This window comes from Calonectris borealis, chromosome 3, assembly GCF_964195595.1.
Source record: "Calonectris borealis chromosome 3, bCalBor7.hap1.2, whole genome shotgun sequence".
In the NCBI taxonomy this organism is placed as follows: Eukaryota; Metazoa; Chordata; class Aves; order Procellariiformes; family Procellariidae; genus Calonectris; species Calonectris borealis.
Window position 1 is genome coordinate 103,480,343 of NC_134314.1, and position 20,390 is coordinate 103,500,732.

General features: G+C 37.2%; 1 protein-coding gene across 7 annotated transcripts in view; it reads right to left on the minus strand.

Annotated features, from left to right (window-relative positions):
* The window catches only part of PACC1 (proton activated chloride channel 1), a 99,418-nt gene that overhangs the window by 71,665 nt on the left and 7,363 nt on the right, over positions 1-20,390 (minus strand). Inside the window, exon 3 of one of the 7 annotated variants that reach the window (XM_075147019.1) lies at positions 6,227-6,814. The exons of the other annotated variants lie outside the window; for them this stretch is intronic. The gene's annotated coding sequence lies outside the window, so the exon portion shown is untranslated. The remainder of the gene's footprint in view (positions 1-6,226; positions 6,815-20,390) is intronic. 7 annotated transcript variants of the gene reach the window in all.

Sequence of the window (20,390 nt, forward strand, 5' to 3'; positions counted from 1 at the left end):
CTTAACAGGAAGATTTGGAATATATGCCCTTGTATTTCTATAGCACCAGCTAAAGAGAAAACAATTGACAGTATCAGGCTGGAGAGAAACTGTTAGGGTAATTCCTCAAGTATCTGTCTTGGGACATACTTAATATTTTCCCTTGTGACCTTGGCACAGAAATTAGGTCTGTGATAAGCTGTTAGTACAAAGAAAGACTTTATTCCACACCAAATGAGAATGGGTAGCTCTGCAGTTACAGAAACAGAATAGAATTAGATAAAATAAAGTGCATGGTCATGGACATAGAGTAAGAATTCCTGTGACAAGTTGGAAATAATAAATGAGGAGAAAGAAGAGGGTGTATTAGTCCATCAGAGGATGACCATGAGCAATCACTGTGATGTGGCACAGATAACACTAAGATATTCTGGGTGAGATGTTACCAGGAAAGACAGAGAAGTATTAATGTCAGGATACAAAGTGCTAATCAGAGTGAAAGTATTACATGTAAGGTTTTGTCACTCATATTCAAGAAAAATTAAATCCAAATAGAGCAATTACAGAAAAGTCTGACTTGAGCTCCCAGGCAACACAGTAATAAAAATAAGATAAATGCTAAAGATGTAGATAAAATGTCTGTTGTGAAAGACAAGTCTCATGAAACTATTAACAAGCTGACAAAATACATTACTTTGAATATTTCCTTTACAATATACTTCATGTGTAAATAATTACAATTTAAAATGACCAGCACTGTGTACTACTGTGTTTCTCCAGACATCAGTTTTAGCATATTTTTCTTCTGGATAGCTCTTTTTTTCATCTTCTGCAGGACTGTGAATAGCAACAACTCTGAAATTTATTTCAACGTGGAGCCTCACAAATATAGACAGACTTCTGTTATTCTCTAAGAGTTACAGGAAATTTTAGCAGAAATATCAGTTGCGAAGGAAAAACAGAAATGATAGAGTTTGATTTCATCATAAAAAGAAAGTCTGTGCAATTATGAATTCGTATTGCCAGAATCAGGAATCTTATTGTCATTCTTCAGGCAAGATCGCTGAAAAAAACAGTTTCCCCCACTAACACCACAGACTTTTTTTGCAAGGATGGCAGTAAATGTACAGTATTCTTAAAGTCAGACATAATGTTAAGCATTACATGGCACTTTGCCTGTTCAATTAATCCTCATGGCTCTCCTGGTAGGTAGTTTAGAGACCTGCCTAAGGCCACAAAAGTAAATCAACTAGGGTAAGAACACAGCAGTGTCCATCTCCCAGGTGTGTGTTGACCATTAGACCATGCTCCTCTTCTAGGAAGGAATCCTGGCAAATTCCAAGCTTTATGGGAAAGAGGTTCTATTTAAACATTTAAAACTTTAAAGCACTTACTGGAATAGAAAAAAGGAAATGGAAATAGAAAAGATGAGAAATCCAAGTTAATCCAAGAAACACAATAGCAACTGATCACAGTGCAGTCTGGAAGGAAAATGCAATCGATACAGAGGGGAAGAAATCAAATAAAAAAGATATTGCTTCACTAACTGAAGCAAAGATCCTCAAATTGCAGCTAGGGGTGATTAATTTGTTCTCACCCCTACTGTACAATGAAAACTAGAAAGCTACACGTTAAGAAATGTCATCTAATGACAATATACATTTTTCTTACAACTGTGTAAAAGTGGCAAAATATGAGTCTGAAATTGCTATTAGAATTGCTATTCAGTGCTTTAGAAATGGCTTACTCACCAAATAGATTACTTACTCACTGCAAGGGAGTGTTTTGGTGCACCTGTGCTCCTGGAAAATGATGTTAGCATGAAAATCCTCCTGGCTTTTAATGTTTTTTCTAGATCTGGTATTGATATTTTGATGACAAATTGATATTTTTGGTGACAATTTCAATTTGTTCCAGGTATTAGGAATGTAACATTATTAATGAAAATAATGCTAACACTTATAAAGTTTATGATGTTACCGATCTAGACAGAAAGTATCACACAGGTCAGTATCCTAAATGTTAAGCAAATGCTATTTTCATTTAGGAAACAAGTTGTCATGATTTTTTGAAATATTGCTTTGTACCTAAGAAGTAACTGGAGCCAGGTCAGTATGGTCCTATATATACCTAGAGGACAGCAATACTATTTTGCTATGAAAATCAGAATCTTTCATTAGAGAATTTGAACTTTTTTTTTTTTTAAGAGAAAAGTAGGGAGTTCCCATTCTGCAGCTTGCAAAACTCTTGGCTCAAAAGTCAAGCTCGGTTATTCATATTTTACAGTATCTTATTCCATGTGTAGCTACAGTAATTCACTGCCAACACTTTCACAGCACAATATTACTTAGATAGAAGCAAGAATGCAAAATCCAGCTCAAAGGTTTTAGCGAGAAGTTCAGAAGAAAATCTTGCCTTTGTGTTTCCTCATTCTGCCCTCTAATTCTCAGATTGTTCAGTTTCTCATAGGATCATCCCTGAGGGAAAGACTTGAATACATGTACATGCCCTCCTCCATGTCCCATACTTGCTTTCTGGAATTAATATAGCTGGTATAATTAAAAAAAAAAAAAAAGACTCATCTATGTTACATCAGAAACTTATCTGGCCCTCCATTAGTACAAGAGGAGGAGAAGAATGATGGTCCAGTTTCTTTCCCTCTGCCCTCAGATGGATTACTATGACATAGGTGGGGACTTGACCCCCTGCCTTTCATAGGCAAGTGAGTCACTCCTAGTTAAGAACACAGACATTAACGTACATCTGATCCTTAAACCCCAAGGTCAAATCAAACTCTCTTTTCTCTTTCAGATACTATTAACTCAGAGAATATGAGACTTTTTTCTTTTCCCCCTTATGTTTCATTGCGTTTTGATTTGAATTTATTTTTAATTTAAGGATTCCCTTAGTTCAGTTTTCTTGAGTTTCTTTTTTTTTTTTTAAGTTTTCTTAACATTTTCCCTCAGAATTTAAACTCTTCTTTCTTGCCAAGGTTTAGATGACATTATAAAATGAACACTGTTTCTTTAAAGCTGACACAGTAAGAACGAGCAGGCTGTCTTAGACTGCAGGCCATTTCATTTCTCATAAGCATGCTATCATTAGCTGCCTTTAGGAGAATGAATTATATTGATTGGTTCAAATCAAACTTGTGACCTGGTGGCAGTATTAGATGTTTGTTACAAAGCATCATCTCCTCATTAATCTTTCATTAGACAGCGTGATCCGAGAAGCCAGCAGCAGTCACACCACGCTTACTCTCTCGAGTGATGCCACCACAGAGGGCTCCCTTATTGGATCACAGCAATTACTGGCCTTACAATGCAGATTCTGAAAGCCTTATCAAATTTCCTCCTAGATATGGCAAGCTTACAAATAATCATGTGCTGTTTCTTGGGTGAGGACATCACGGAATTACACCAAAATGCAGTAAGCTCAAGTCATTTGCAATTAAACATGTGATTCTTGATTCTGAGATGATACATCTTCATTTACAGCATATGAAGTATTTTACAGAAAGCCGAAATACATAAAATTAAGGCATCTCTAAAAGTTCCAGTCAAAAAATAGGAAACTGCCAAATCAGATTTCTTTATGAGAGAAACGAAGCAGAATCTCTGGTATCTGGATTGCTGGCATCTTAGTGCCATGATTTAAAGGAACTGAGTAACAACTGCAAGTAAACAGCAGGCAGTACGAGAAAGACGCATCTGTTCCCGAGTACCTAAGCACTGCTGGAACAGAGCCCAAGAAAGGGACACAGGTTCTTATTTTCAGCTCCATAGCACATCATAACAAGGCTTGGGGTGGAAAGATGGGAATTGTGCAACTCTAACAATACATAATTATTTGCATGCAAACGTAAAAAAGGTTAAAATTTTAGTGGCTCTGAGTGAAGAAAAGCCGTAATATACTGCAACTGACCTATACTTCCAGGGATCCTCAGACTTACAAATAAAAGGGTTGTATCACTAAGCTATTTTCTGCAGCCATATAAAGGTAGCCTTAAAATCTGAACACAAGACATCCCATTAACCTCTGCAACCATTAAAATAAAAAGGCCTAGCAAAGGACAAAATAACTCTCCATTAGAAGATAACTTAAAAATGCACACTGCAGAAATGTTCTTACTTATGCAGCTTAAAAATGATTCTGGCTAAATTACCAAGTTTTGATCAGGGATATGGAGAAGTGACAGGCACAGTGCACATTGACGTAACGTACCCGCCTCGCTATTGCCTCAGGCAAGGTGGTGAACGCCTTCCAGTCATGCAGACGTTACACCTCCTAGAAACATCATCCATGGCCACACCCATGGCAAACCCAATAGAGTTGTCCACTAACAATATGACTGTGAAAGGACAGGCAGCCTTCCTGGAGTATATTATACAAAAAGACACTTTCAGGACAGCTAGATTTAGATGAAACACAGGACACGTAGATGTAGCTAATGATACTAAGTTGTGGGTTCATCTCATTATGGGCAGTACAAAATGCCAGTGTGACACTTACTACACAAACTCCAACAGTTTAGAGTTTGGAATTTGCTCTTAAAAAGATAATCTGAGCTTTAGGAAACTGAAGTGCCTCCTTTTTTACTATGCCGTTGGCTTGGGCACTTAGTTAAGTACTGATCTCCTCTTGTGTTCAACAGGAGACTTCTATCATTGTTCTCTCAAGTCCCTCCACCAAAGCACACATATTTGGAGAAGCAGAATGATACTACTCTAATTCATGAGATATACTCCATACCTTGCATGATAAAAATCTGTCCCTAGTCTCTTACACCTGGGTTGTGATAACAGCAAAAAGACAGACAAGATGAGCTGGCCCAGATTTCTATGAGAGGCAGATTCGCTGTACAAATCTGGACCTGGTATTTGTCAGAAAAATCAGCCTTCAAGTTCCACATTAACCTCAAAATACTTCATCATGACATAGTTCCTCAGTAAGGAACATAGACTTTGTAAAGCTCTAAACTGTACCGTGCTGTCTTAGCTCACATGCTACTGTTCTCTGGCACTACCAGACAAGTTTTGGGTAAGATACCAGTATTCTGAAAAAAGATGCAAGTCTCTGGTGAAAAACTTTTCAAATATGAACATGCCATTGTGATGCAGAAACTGAGACTGATAAGAGAGGAAGAAAATACACGAGCACTGTCATGAGAAAATTAAATAGAACAAGGTATTATTATATATCTTCAGTTTCACATAACATGAAATTTAAATATTTATAATAGAAAACCATGCATTTATCATAGCCTTCCAGTGCACTGACATTACAGAATTAAACATTTTAGCAACAATAGGTGAATACAACAAATACTCTCCAAATTCTAACAAAACAGTTGCCAAGCTAATAATATGCCTTAAGCAAGACTGTAAGCCAACAATGGACTTTCTGGACAACAGTCCTGTGTCTTGACAAAATGCAGTAATAATAATGTTAATAAGCCTAACCACTTAACTAATATTCAAACACATGCACATGAAAAACTTTAACCAGTGCAACTGTCTTAGAAGTTACCCGGAGATTACTTCAGCCATAACTGTAAGGTAGGCATCTACGGGGCAAAAGGTAACAGCTGTGTTACACAGTTGTTTTGGTTGGGGAATATATTCCAACTGAAACTGCAGAAATAATTTAGGCAGCTATATAAATATAATTTAAGGATACAGAGGTTAATAACCTTGAAAAGAATCTGTACTGACCACAGATGGCTTCTTTCCAAAAGACACCCCCGTATCACAGCATTCCACTACACCTTCCTAGAAGCATGAATCCCAAATACTGAACTTCTAATACCAATTCCTAGAACACAGACACGGTCACTGGATGTTTCTAATCCAAGTTTTTATTGAAGCTAATGGACCCTGACTCACAAAGTGTGATAAAAATCAAAGCACAATGATAAAAACTGTGTGAGCCATATCAGTTAATCACATGCACTATGCACCTATTTTAGGCGTGAGGCTGATAGACTGTTATTTGTTCTTTTTAACTCCTGAAAACATACACATTAAGGAATAATTGTACTGTTAACTTACTATAAGTTTTTCATCAATAGTTTGTATGGTATTACTACCATACTGTGAAATGTTGAAACAGGAAGGAATTACATAATGTTCTGACTTTTAAACTCCATATAATCAATAAGCCATCCTTAAGAAGTAGTAGATATGTGAATGACAACTGATTACACCTAGAAGGACCAAGAAAGGCATAATTTAATTTTCCAACTTACCAAGCCTCAGAATTCCTTGCTCAAATTGCTGGAGATTAATAATAAACTGTGGATGTCATCATGATCAGGTCATACAAGCCTATTATAATGAAGCCAGAGGCAGTTTACAATTTTCAACAATGCTATTCATTTCACCCAAGAAGTCAGAAGCGGATCATTTCCAACAGTAAACAATAATGTGACATATGAAACACGTCTGAAGTAACTGACTCTTACTGATAAACCAGTCCACATAAAGCTATTTATGTTAGGAAAAAAAAAAAAAAGGCCTGGAATAGCAGAATGCTGATTAACAAAGTACACAGCTCCACAATTCTTTGACTAAACCAGGAGCAGCTAGATGTATTTCGACGAGCCTCTCCAATCCAAACAGAGCTTGTCTAATAGCAATAGTTCTTTCCACAAAAAGAAAGTGGAAAAAGTACAGTGGCAAAATGAAACCCTGCACACAGAGCAATTTGTAAATTGGTTCCAAGTGTCTTACTGCAAGATGTTACAAGACTTCATGTGTGGAATATTTTTCATTTTGAGACGTGTGAAGCCATGAATGTTGATCTTCAGATCTGGAAGCTTCCTGCACAAGAAGGCCTTGAAAATAAAGAAATAATAGCTGTATTTTAGTAAATTAAATAACTGTGTATCTTCTTCCTTCCCACAGGCTCTTGCTTGCTTGGCTGGAAAACAGAGATAAAAATGGAGCTGCTCATCTGCTTCTCAACAAGATGATGAAAATTCTGTTCATTTTAAGAAAACATTTTGTATTTGAAAAAGATCATATTTTCTGACCAAAAAAAATTCTACCAGAATCCTCATTTCAGTGATCCTAATTCCATCCATTTCACCAACTGTAACTTCCCTTGCCTTTCATTCTTCCTTCTCCCCAAAACACAAGTCCCTGTTTTTCTGTTCTAGGCTGCTTCTGACTTTCTTTGCTTGACCACTTGGAAATGCTCCACAGGGCTAAGATACGTGAAATAAAATCAAATAAACCTAACAGAAACCAGATCTTTCATATATCATCACAATCAGTTGGAAATTTCAAAATGATACTAAGGATGTTCCTTGAAGTTTTGGAATAAACAGTATGGCTTCATTAAAAATTAAGGTACTGTAGTCAGAGTAATGTTAGTGTCTTGAATGTTAGACTTTACTTTGCTCAGCCAGTATCACTGGTATCATCCTATTGAACGAATATACATGGCTGAATGCATTTCCTGAATTTTGTTTGAGGCCTGGAAGCAAGCTCATTGCAACATGGAAATCTTTTGGAAAGCCTGTGTAAAAATCTTCCCAATATACACTCGGGGCAGAAAACAAAAAATGTGATAAAAAAAATACTGGTCATGAACTTAGAGAATAATCTGAGCCTATCCTTACATAAGGATGACAGATCCTTGCATGAAGGATACTGTAATTTGTTTCTTACTTGATAGAGTGAATTTAGTCTCACAACTGGAATACAAAACTCTAACAAATATTCTAATAAGATTATTTTATTTGATTCAATGCAGAACTTCTATTTACAGACTTTGATCCTGCCTTTTTCATGTACTTCAGAGAACAACCCCAGTTTTCAGCTCCTTTCAGAAAAATCCAAACTCAAAGGCTTAAAGCAGAAATGAAACAGGGAGGGAAAATTAACTTGTCTGAGAGGACTACCATTAACTCACAGTTCTCACCAGATTAATACAGAAATTGGATTCCTAGCATTATTCAGCCCAGTCACTGGCTTTTTTAATCTTATATATGTGATGCAATACTTAAGTGTAGTAAAGGATTAAATCCTTAAACCCTGACAGAGCAGAGCATTTAAGCAGGTAAGACCAATGAAGTAAGCAACTAAATATGAGATGTGATTCCATGAAGACAGTCACACTATGAGAAGTTTAGCAAAGGTTTCTACAGCTAACTTTCAAATATATAGCTTTATAGGAGGAGAAGGAACAACCCAGATAAGTCAAAACCATAGCAAATTAAAAAAAAAAGGCTAAATTAGGTAAGGTAGGTTATAAGAACCTATTTAGTGCATTCACCTATGAAAAACCTAAAACATTTCTGTAAAGAGCAGTAACAACTTGAAACTCTATTAAGAGAGCAAGGCCTGGTTTAAAATAATACCCACATTGAATCTTATGTGGTGAAGAACTATGCTGAAGCCAGGGTAACTGAGGATAATGGGACCCGATTAATTCATAGATGGATAATTTTTCCATAGACAACTTAGAGTTGAACAGAGGAAATAACTCAGCGAGTACTAAAGGATGATAAAGCAGATGTTTGTACTGTAGACATCAACATTCATCTGGAATCTGGACTGTTTAGTTCACAACACATGGTATAACGATTGGTAGTAAGAGGACATACTGTGAACAAGTTTACAAAATCTAACGTATATCTCATTCCAAAAACTTCCTGCTTCACGAAACAAAACTAACTTCACTATGATTTATGCCAAAAACCAACCGAAATCATTCACAACCCTGCCTCTGAATAACTAAATTTTTGCTGGTCTTGCTGCAAAATCACGCAATTTCATTAACTCTGTACTATTTCAACATCAGAAATATGTACTCTGCATGTTTGCATACATTAGTTAGCACACATTTTCTAGACATCCATACCAGTAATAATAGTAACATCTTTGTAAAAGATTTGCAAGCATGGATGAGCCTTGTTCACACATACAGAGTACATAACAAAACATGAAACAAGATGCATTTTGTGGGAGTTTTGGATTTTACCAAGAGCTTCTGGCACAGCGTAACTCCATCCTATGCTGTTATTCCAGATCACATATTTGAGAAAAACAAAACATGTTCTCATTTACTTTAAAGTCTGTGGTGTATTGTATCTAGCATGGAATTTCTCTGTAAGCAAAATTCACTTGGGTAAAGCATTATTTATAATCAAGTGTTTGGTAATACATTAAGCAATTCAAATACCTCCTATACAATCACAGTGTACTTTCCAAGGACTGTAGAATGTATATTTTTCAGAGATTAAGAATTACCTACCACAGTGAGTCACACAAAATCCCAATACTTGGTTTCTTTCCAAACAGTCTTACTAGAACACGGGACTGAAAACTAAAGAAAACTAAAGATTTATTGTAAATGACCGTTCTTTTTGTAATATGCTCTGCAATTCCAATAATCAACCAGGTGTAAAAAGGTTTCATTTGCACGTGAAAATATGGGGCAACATCCACTACAAGGAAATCTAAATACATTAGCTGTGCCAGGTAGGTTTTAATAACTTTCCTTGGTTTCTTTTTCTGCATGATACAACTCTTGATTAGAAAGTCATACAGAAAGTATTAAACTGGAGAAATTAATCTAATTTACAACAAATAAAAAAGTTAAAAATATAAAATCCATTGGAATAGCAGTAAGTTATATTTAGATATAAATGGTATTTTTATATGTATCCATACATAGGCATAAAATAAATTACTTGTTACCAAACTGTATGATCGGCGGTCACCTAGAACACCAGCTTGGTAAAGAACATATATTAATACAGTGGTTTGTATTCCAAGGTATACTAATACATATGTACATTGAAACATAGAGATTAGAATCTGGAATTTGTACCCAACCTATCTTAAATACAGATACTGTATCTATCACACAGAACAGAGCATCTGATCCTGTTCTAACAGCAGCACTCCCACTGATATCCCCCTGTCATATGGACAGTCACATCCATATACACATTGAAACAATGCTACCCACTTTATGCATTAAAAAACCCCAATAACTTGTTATGCAAAATACAGTGAGTTTGACATTACTTTGTGAAAAACTTGGCAGAAGAGATAAGGTTATAGATTAGTATAGGCACACATGATGTGTTACTGGATGGTTATCCTGAACAGTTCTGTACGTATTTTGAAATGTACTTGATCAATTAACTATACTTTATAATTATGAATAACATATATGGAACTGCATTAAGAAAAATATCTACATTCTAAACTGATAACATCAAATGGAACAGAATTGCCTGATTTCATGTGAAAAATTTACATTATCAGGTAAAAGAGATGGCCATTTCAACAGTAACTGAAAATGGAAATGCAGAACTGTATCGAGCCCTTCCATGAACAGTCCTGCTGACCTAGGAGAAAGAGTTATCTATGCAGGATTAATATTTGAGCGCAATGTCTGCTCAGCATTCAGAGCAATGAAAGAACAGGCACTGCACAGCCAGTACAGGGAACAAACAAGAATCCAGAAATCCTATTTTTCCAGGGCATAGTTATATTCCGCTTATGCCAACAGGACCTCCCAGTGCATGCAGCCAAGAGGTAAACTAAGATTCATGAAGGTGGCAGTGGACATAGATGTGCATCTATGAAGGGAAGAGAAAGATCACTTTAACATGGGAAACTAATGGAAATTCAGTATACCGCTAGCTCCCAGAAGAGCATTCTTATAAAGCAGAACTGCTGTCCTCATTAAACAATTGTTCTGGTGGTAGTTCATATTGGTCTTAAATTGGCTATTCACTAAATACAATGTATCTCAGTCAAGTGATTCTTGACTATGCAGTTTTATTTAACATAAAACTTTTTCTGAGCCACTGATAAGTATATTTAGATTAAATGATATTTAGACTAGAAAACTCCAGGTCATGTAGTATTCTAGCAACCCATTTTTTGCTACTATAAATAGCAATGTTCTAATTCTTACCTGTTGAGAATGAGTGAATTTAAGGATTTAACTAAATCCGTTATGAATACAAGTCAAACACTGAAGATTAATTCAATATGGCCCATTTCAGTTTTATATACTATACTGTTTGCTATGTCACTTCTCTACCACAAAACATCTACATAGCTATCTATAGTTGATCTACACATGACTAAATCTGCATATGTGTAAAAATAATTCTGTAACAAAGTATTGGCTTTTAGAAAGTGAATTATCCAAAACGTACACATCATAAGGTCCTGTTTAAAGTTACTTTAAAACCTCTTGTGTACATCATTGCTTAGAATTTTAAAAGTGTGAAGTGCAACTGACATTTTTTTCATGTAAGATGTGTTCACACTGGCATATATTTTTTTTTCATAAGAAAAAGAACGTCTATACTCCTTTAGTCTGAGTGGCTTTTATCTTAGACCAACAGAAACAATAAAATCAAAGAAAAAGAGAAGTGTCTCCAAGAGTTGTCCTCATAAAGGAAAAAATTATGTTAGCTCACAGTAATTAAAAATGCAGTCATAACATTGGCTGCAGTATAATCTAGACATGCCTGCTCTAGCTTTAGAATAATTTGCTGGGATACTTGTAGCGATCTAGGTGGGGCAGCACAGAGCTCAGCAATGGCTAGCAAAATGGTCTGCTTCGGGCAGTCAGAAGCTCAATGGAATTGAAAGCTTTATAATAACAATACAGTTTGTAATTCTCACACAAGATTTGCTAATCAAATTTGTAACTATGCCTCCTTGTAGTCTTTAATTCCATCTACGTGCTTGGATGAAAAGTGCTCTCACTTCCCTAGGTTTTGCCTTTATGTTTATAGGAATTAATCCTTTCATTCTTCTAAAGGCCCATACATGAATGAGACTGGCACGTCAGATCAACTATTACTTTTTGATCTAAGAGCCACTCCTGCAGGCTTCTTTGAAATTTGATATTAGATTTGGTTTTGCTGTAATCTTAGCTCAAGTTGCAAGTTAAATATTGACCTTAATTTAAGTCCTATCTGTATATAAAAAAACCCTAGCTTGATATGGCACTGGAAAATTAAAGGACAGGTAAAGGTCAATTTACACAACTCATTGGTTGCTCACACCATCACTTCGTAGTGTGGATACTTGCTTACAATGCTCATATGCTACTAGCATTTCACAGATGTTCACAATTACTTCCATGTCTCCAGAACAAACAATCTACTAATAATTCAGAGAGTAGCAAAATCCACTGTAATAAAAGAATCTAGGGGAATATGCACCTGAATTCACCCTAGTACACAAAAAGAAGTGGATTTCTTGTACAGACACATTATCTCACGCATCACTTTGCACTGTGGTCCCTGTTCAGGCTAGCTTGAGGACATGAGTTACACAGCAGAAAAAAAAACCAACATTGTCTGGAGACAACAAATTCACAGCTGCTGTCCTTACCATGTGGTTTCCTGCAATACCTACAGATTGCCCACATCAACTCAGATTCATCACTGTTCTTATGCCAGCAGTGGTACAAGGATGTAAGCAAGGTGGCTTGCACCTTCCTCAGGGAGGGTCAGGGTCATGTACAACCATCAGCACAGCTCAAGGCAGTTCTCCAGATTCCCCAATTTGTGCTCTTGATGTAGTCCTTATAAATTATTACAAGAAAGCTGGCTACCTGTACACAAAAGCATTCTGACTGCTCCCTCCCCTCGAATGACTTTTGTGCTCACTGTGTACAGGGGCCAGGAATGCGGAGGCAGGATGCTATAGCAGCTATGATGAGAAGAGACAGAGAATCAGCATACAGGGAGCAAAACAAGACCTTTTTGCTCTTTTCCCCTGGTATCTGCACATGGAGTAAGGCAGGCCAAAAAATGGCTTCTAAATGTAGGATCAGTACACGATCATGCTGACATGTTATTAAAAAAATACATTTTTTTCCCCTCTGTTACAGTTATTACCCATTTCTTTTTTTCTCAGGAAGAAAATGAGACTTTAATCAAGAAAAACACTAATACCTAAGAAGATTAAAGAAGTTCCATCAGAAAATTTGCTTTCTAAAAACTTAATCTGTGAGTAGAGATGTCACTACAATATTCTAAGATGCGCTTTGTTCTCTAATTGCCTCTTATAAAGAAATAAAGCAACGTTAGTGCACAGAACAAAAATACACTCTACAATCTACTTCAATACATTTCTCTTCCTAGACTTGAAGACAACAGCAACATTAATCAAGGAGGTAAGTTTTGCTACTACAGAAAAAGTAGCCCATCCCCCCAAACAGATGCACATTTATATTTAAAAAGCAATGTAATGGTTCCTTATATTGACTTTTATCTGTTACAATTCTCAGAGACAGCAACAGACATTTCCATTGTGAGGAACACAATGGCCAGGGATATGTACTATGTAGAAGGGAAAAAACAGTTACTAACCTTTTTATATCTTGTTCTCGGCATAGACACATCTCTTCCACTCTTGGTTGAGGCATCTCCTGGACACTGGAGCCAGATTTTTTTTTGGCACGGAGTGGATGAGCACTTTTTTGTGCTTTTGACCACAGTAGATACCACTCTGACCTGTTTTCCATTCCGTCATGTGAGATTACTGATGGATATACATGGTGAAATGGAAGAAAAGGCAGAACACACCTCACAGAGCAGGCAATTGTAAAAAAGGAAATCTGAGACTTTGCTTGTGTTTATATTTCTTCTTTATATGACTTTCAAAATGTACTTCGTAGATCCTGAGAATCACAGTCTACTTGGAAGACGTGAACAACATTACCAAGTCTGCATCAGCCCTCAAAGTGACAAAGCTCTTCGTAATGTTACAAATGGGTGATCAAGTAATTAGTTTATAGAATTACAAAAAAAAAAATTTACTTCCTTACTATAATGTGTGTGCTATTTAGAAATCGTAAGGTAACCTAGGTAATGTAACAGTAAAGTAATCTTAAAAACTTACAACAAGCTGGCACTTTAGCTCCTCAATAAGAGAATATTATCCAGCAAATATCTGTTAGAAATTATCTATGGAGAGGCAGGTAGACATTTTATTTTTTCTACACATGGAATAAACAGGATAATGCCAAGGCTTCATTGCAGAGTAACACAGAGGGTTAGACAAACAGTTGAGGCTGTAAACCTTCCCTCTCCCCTATACCTATGAAGCCCTGGAATGAAAATGGAAGATCAGTAACATCAATGAAGAGAAAGCCACTACTTCTTTTTGTCAAAAATTTGGATAAAACCTCAAAGGTCTTTGCCCTTGTAGAAAGAGACAAAAAAGGCCCTGGTACTAGTGATAAGTACATTAGTTTGGAATTATTAAGAGTTAACGAGGTATTCCACAGTAATCAGACCACTGCCAAATAGACCTGACCTTACCTCGCACCAGGGACTGAAGACTAGCCATTGAGCCATCTTGAAGCATTGAAACATCTGCAACCCTTTACCAACTATCAACATCATCTGATGTAGGAAAAGACTATTTCAAGATTTCATCCTGTGCTGATGAGAAAATACTACGAGCAGACTACATGATGATAAATTTTCTAAACTCTACCTTGTAAGACACCTGCTCGCATATGGAAGGTAACCCTGCACAAATGAGAGACAGAGTTGACTACAATCCTTGGGAGATGATGGAAGAGATTATCCATATTTCAAAAAATTAGTAGAGCAGAACCATCTATAGAAAGGAATATGTACAACCCAGACCAGGCCATGGCAAAGAGGACTACTGCTACAAGTTCCAGGGACTCGTCTCTGGCTCTACGGCCTATTTATTCTCTGCTGTGGAAATAAATTTCTTGGACATAATCTGGACCAGCAGTCTAGATCAACAGTTCACAAATTGGGAATCACGTATCTGGGAGGAAAAAAAGGGGTAGCAAGCATCAGTCTCCAGTAGAAGCTTCTCAAAGCAGCAGCTCTTCTGCTTTTTAATTTGCTTTGGGCTCAGCTCAGCAAGTTGATTGCAACACTGAGCTTCAGTGAAGCAGTTAATAGCTACTGGGGAGAGCTGCTGAAAGTGTTCCTGGGGTGAGAAGAAGAGCATGAAGCTTCCCTATGCAGTAGCAGTAACGATGTGATCTTTCTCATTGATGAGAGTAAGGAATCACGCCCAAAGCCACCATTTTGACATCTTCCTTTCCCTAGAGATATGGTGCAAATGCAGCATGCATTATGGGGCTGGAGAGGCAGAACTGCAGCCCCCAGCAGCCACCCCTGCCCTGTAGCAGGGAGGGGTACCTGTAATGGCAATTCTCCAGAGCACAAGCTAGAATGATCTCCAACCTGTTATCTTATCCTGTTCTGTTCCCCCTACCTCAAGAAAACATGTATCCAGCTGAAAGGAAGGGTAGGGAATGGCAGAGAAAACATGTGAGAACTGCTCCTGGATCTACCTCATGCAACGTTTCCAGCAGATCTGGAATTTAGCTGTGGGCGTAAGCAGTTTATTGGCACAGGTGACGCTATACCAAGAGAAGTAAAAATAGGATGGTGTTGCTAGTCTGATGTTGCTTCTAACATCAGTAGAGATTGTAATGCCAATGCGGGCACCTGCCTCAAAGAAAAATGACGTTAGAGGTTTCTAGCCTACACTTCAATCTGTAGTGGCATTGGAATCAAAGGAGGAAAAGGAATACCCAGGTAACAACTTCTAAACATGCTAAAGCTCTCAGTAGTGGGAAGAATACTTTGATACGTAACAAGGGAGACGACAGAAATAAGAAAAAAAAATTTTATCCATAGAACAAATGCTGTGACATAAATCTCTAGCAGGGGTGGCAACAGAAAGGTCCTAGATATTAACAAAAGGGGAGGTGGATGGGGAGTTGTGTCAAGTTTCAAGCAATTTTGTTATGTCATTGTGTCTGGCTGTAACTACAGGCAACAGGACCAGTCTTGTTTGTGGACGGCATCAAGCATTGGCTCTTGTTCTTATTCCCCATTGTAAAGGTCAGACACTATTATCTAAGATATCCCAATATATTTTCCTGTCTTGAGGCTTTTTAGTGATCCTTCGGCTACTGCTCTGGGAATTTTACAAAAATGCCTTGAAGGTAGAGCAAACCTTCTCTTGTCCAAAGATAAGCCGTGTACTTTCAACCTTACAGAGGAGAGTTAAATAGCACTAAAGCACTCTTAGAGAAACAGGCTTGCACAGCTTTAAGAAGAGACGGTCATGAGGAGTCCTATTGCTGTCTTCTGTGACCTAACAGAAGGGTGTAGAGAAGATAAAGTCAAACTCTTCTCAGAAACACGCACTGAAAGGACTGCATTAGATGAGGCAATGGACACAAGCTGCAACAAGGGAAATTTTGATTAGATATTAAGAAATTATTCACCGTGAAGGCAGTCAAGCCTTGGAACAAGTTACTGAAAGAAGATGTAGAATTTCCATCCTTGGAAATGCTCAAAACCTGACTGGACAAGGCCTTGGGCAAACTCATCTAAGTAGGCTGTGCTTTCAGCAGTGGTTTGAATCAGGTAATGTCCAGAGATCCCTTCCAATCTACATAATCCTGTGATTCTTGACCAGGCATTCCTCTTGTCGGGAACAGAAGATGGGACAGAGATTCAAGAAAATAATCCTGTCAGTGTATCTCTGGTAACTTCTGAAGCCTTTTCTTAAACAAACACGTGCTATGTTTACCTCCACTCTGTTGTCTTGCGGCGAACCTGGAAGAGAGGTATAGGGGCTGCTGCCGTGGAAGCTTTGGAATTCCTGTGGTATGAGGGACAGAGTAGAAACCATGGTCCACAGTAACGTAAAGAACTTAGAGACAAACTTAATCAAGAAGAGTACTCCCACAAACCTACCTATTTAACACTATGCTATTTACATTCCAGAGTGTTGTTCAGGCAATGTAAGAGTTCTCATCCACATCAAAGAAAGTTCAAAAAGCTCTGCCCATCCTGTTCTGATGCTACTGAGTTTTCCATCTCTGATGTCCAATATGCACACATATCAAGCACGGAAAACACGTGCTATCAGTGGAAGAACTCCTCCCAGGTCTTCCCAAAACACTTTTGCTACTATTATAGTCCAATATCTTTATAGCAAAGCTGAATTATATTAGGGGACATCTGAGCAGAAAGTTTTCATCTTTGTCCAATGGTTTATGACATCTAGGTACAAGAAGTGATAGATATTTTGCTCCTAAAATCAGAAATAGTACTGTAGCACGAGTACTTACCACAAATTTCACAGCTAAGAAAGGAACACTGCTAGTTACTGCTTTACTTTTCTGCAGTTCACTATTTCTAGTAAGTTTTGAAAGTATTCTTTAAATGGGCAGCATTCCTTTATTCCAGTGCTGTAGGGCATTTCTTGATAATCAGGAGGAAGTAGAAGAAATGAAATGAGCGTTACTTTCAGCAAAAGCTGAGTCACAGTTACACTCGCTACGCAACACCCTGCCCTTTGTGCCCTTCTGCTTACAGGCTGCAGCAACCTTCAGCTGTCTACAAGTTGAAAGTCATGTTCAAAAACCAAACAATGAAATCAGCAACTTTTGTAACACGTCACATGGATCTGTGAGCATGATTTTGGGAAAGTTTCAAGCTTAGAAAATGTTGCTCCTACTATTATGTGGCAAGAACTTTTTGCTTACACGGTTTTTTTGTAATACTGTGTAGGATTGGGAGTTTCAGCCTGAAAATAAAAATGAGATATTACTGTAAACTAACAGTGACAATGGCCGCTAATGGTCCTCCATTATGTGTGGGTGCATATTAGTGACTGCAGAGAATTAATCAACACACACTTATGTCACTCAGTGATCAACTAATCACAGTCAATGGAGAGACTTGTGCTGCTTTCAATAGCATTTGGATCAAACAAGCCATGATGCAAAAACAACCCAACCCCGAAACAGTTGATATCGAACCCTTGGGTATATGCTAAATAAGATGACTGAAGTTCCCAGACTGACATATTGTCTGTGAACAGTCAGATTCCCAGACTTCTGAGCACTCACAAATAAAGTCAACTGCCAGTAAATCTGGCAGCTGTTTCAGCTTCATGATGGTTAGAGTTTATATACCCGGGCTTCGCAAACAATGGTAGAAACCCTTGTTACTGTTGGAGACCTGTTAATGCATCTGCTAATACCTATGGCTTATTCACTCAAACTTATTTAAGATGCTCTTGCCTTTCTGCAAGGGGTTAACATCACCAAGCAGTTAGAGAAAAAAAAAAAGTATGAGCAAACCTAAACAAAAAGCAGCCTCAACCGTTTGCTAAATGAACATATGCTTTGTGCAACTGAACTATATTGACAAAGTTATACGAGCATGTAAATGCCTAGCTGCAGTTTCGTACTACATTTTACGTATCCATAGTTCAGTGTGTAGGGTCAAGTTATTATTACACTTTTATGGCCAGTTTATATTCTTATCGAATTTATCTTAATGGAATAGTGTAAGCATATCGTACAAAGTGTTCTTTGCCTCTATCCTTTTCTAAACCAGAACTTCCCAGTTTCAGAAATGTTAAAGTTTATAATATGCAATATGAGCTTGTAAATTGTCTCATAGTTCCAACATGAACTCAACTAATCACAACAGCACTGTGCCACACCAAAGACCCAAACTAGACACTATGCCGTGACATATGGCTACCACAAGCTTGTTCAGAACTTGGGTATCTCTGCATGTGCACAGCTAGATGGTATAGACATCCATAGTGTATTTCAGAAAAGGACCCATCTGATCTCTGTAAAGTTGGTTCCAATCTGCACCCATCTGTACACAGTGAAACATTACGCACAAGTCATACCCTGTATTATCAGAAAGTGAACTAATATTCAACATCCTAAAATGGAAGTTCTCAGAAAGCAGATACAAGCAGGAAGAACATACTGTCATATTTGAATGTTATGCCATACTTCACTAACACAATTGTCAGTGTAACTCGCAAAACCTCAGGTCATCTCCAGTATCAGATGTTATCAGACTTCTTTGTAAACCATTAAGCTTTGGAGAAAAGGTATCCAAAGATACCCAAAAAACGACACAAGTGGCTTTCAGCATGTTCTCTACATATTGTATCATACAATGAAAACAAAAGGAAACTGTGAAGAAAGGGTAGAAAATATTTCTTCCTCTGTGTGATTGCTCTCCTTTCATTTACTGTATTCTGTTATAAACTTATAATCCAATTCTGTGAGAAATAAATGCTCTTTTATGGATCTAAGTATTTAGCAAAACCAGGCAAAGACCATGAGAGAGTCATCTTCCCAATCATATTAACAGCAAAACTCCTGTGATTGAATGAATCAAGAGTTAACACTACAACACATTAAAGGGACAGTTTATAGTAATTAATTGTCCAAATTGTAGGTCTTATTTTTAATAAGAGTATCACTACAATAAAATGTTTGTTATAAATGCTAGAGCACTATAATAAACCAGCAACTGTCAAGCTCATCTTTGAGAAACATTAAGTGGAGGGGGGAAAAAAAAATTAAAACAACTCCAAGTAACTTCCCTTACTCCTGTTACTAGAAATAATATAAATCAACACCTACAGCACTAACGCATTCCGATACCAAGATGATCCTCTTCCAGATCTATGTCTATGGGTGCAGCTAACGCACTCTTGCATGGAGGGGATTAGCTTCAAAACAGCACTGTCCCACCTCTTCCTTGGCCTCGCGACGCACATTCATGAGGGGAGAAGATTGGGGACATACATTATCTCCACTTTCACTCTTGGAGAGTTTACAGGAAGAGAATGAACAGCACAGTAGAAGTTTTATAACAGTAAGTTACCCCCGAATCAATGAATCTAGGTGTGGTAAATACAGTCAAACAATACTGAAGTGTTTTTCAGTACCAGATTCTTCGTTAGACATCTTCAGCTACTTGCTGATAGCCTCTCACGTGCTCAGTGATAACAGATATGGAAATCAAGATTTAACCTAGTCTTTAAAATGACTGCTGAAAATTATTTTAGAAGAGTACTCATTTGTTTTACGTCAACATGATTTATTTTCTTTTATACAGATGGTGATTCTATTTTGTATCTAGATTTTCATCGCAGCACTTAATATTGTACAAGATTGCTATTTGTAACTGGACAAGAATCTGCAAAGTAACATCTAGAATACCATACCTTAGAATACACATTTCCTCAATGCAAAATCAGAAATACTGATTAAAAAAATGTGTCACCTTGTTTTATGGTTCACATGTACTACAAAAAAAATGTTTCCAAGAAACATCTGGTTTGTATTCACACCAGTTTGGTTTAAATACATATGTCAACAGATAATCCTCATATTCCAAGTCTGAGTGAAAACAGACCTTTTCAGCAAATTCAGCCTCACCCTAATTCCTTCTGAAACAAGTGATAATTTCTACTTTATTGGGTGCAGAATATTATCCACTAGTGATAAAACTCTCAAGGAACCTAAAAATCTTACCTTTAATAATCAATTCTTACCTCATCCCATTATCACTGATCTCA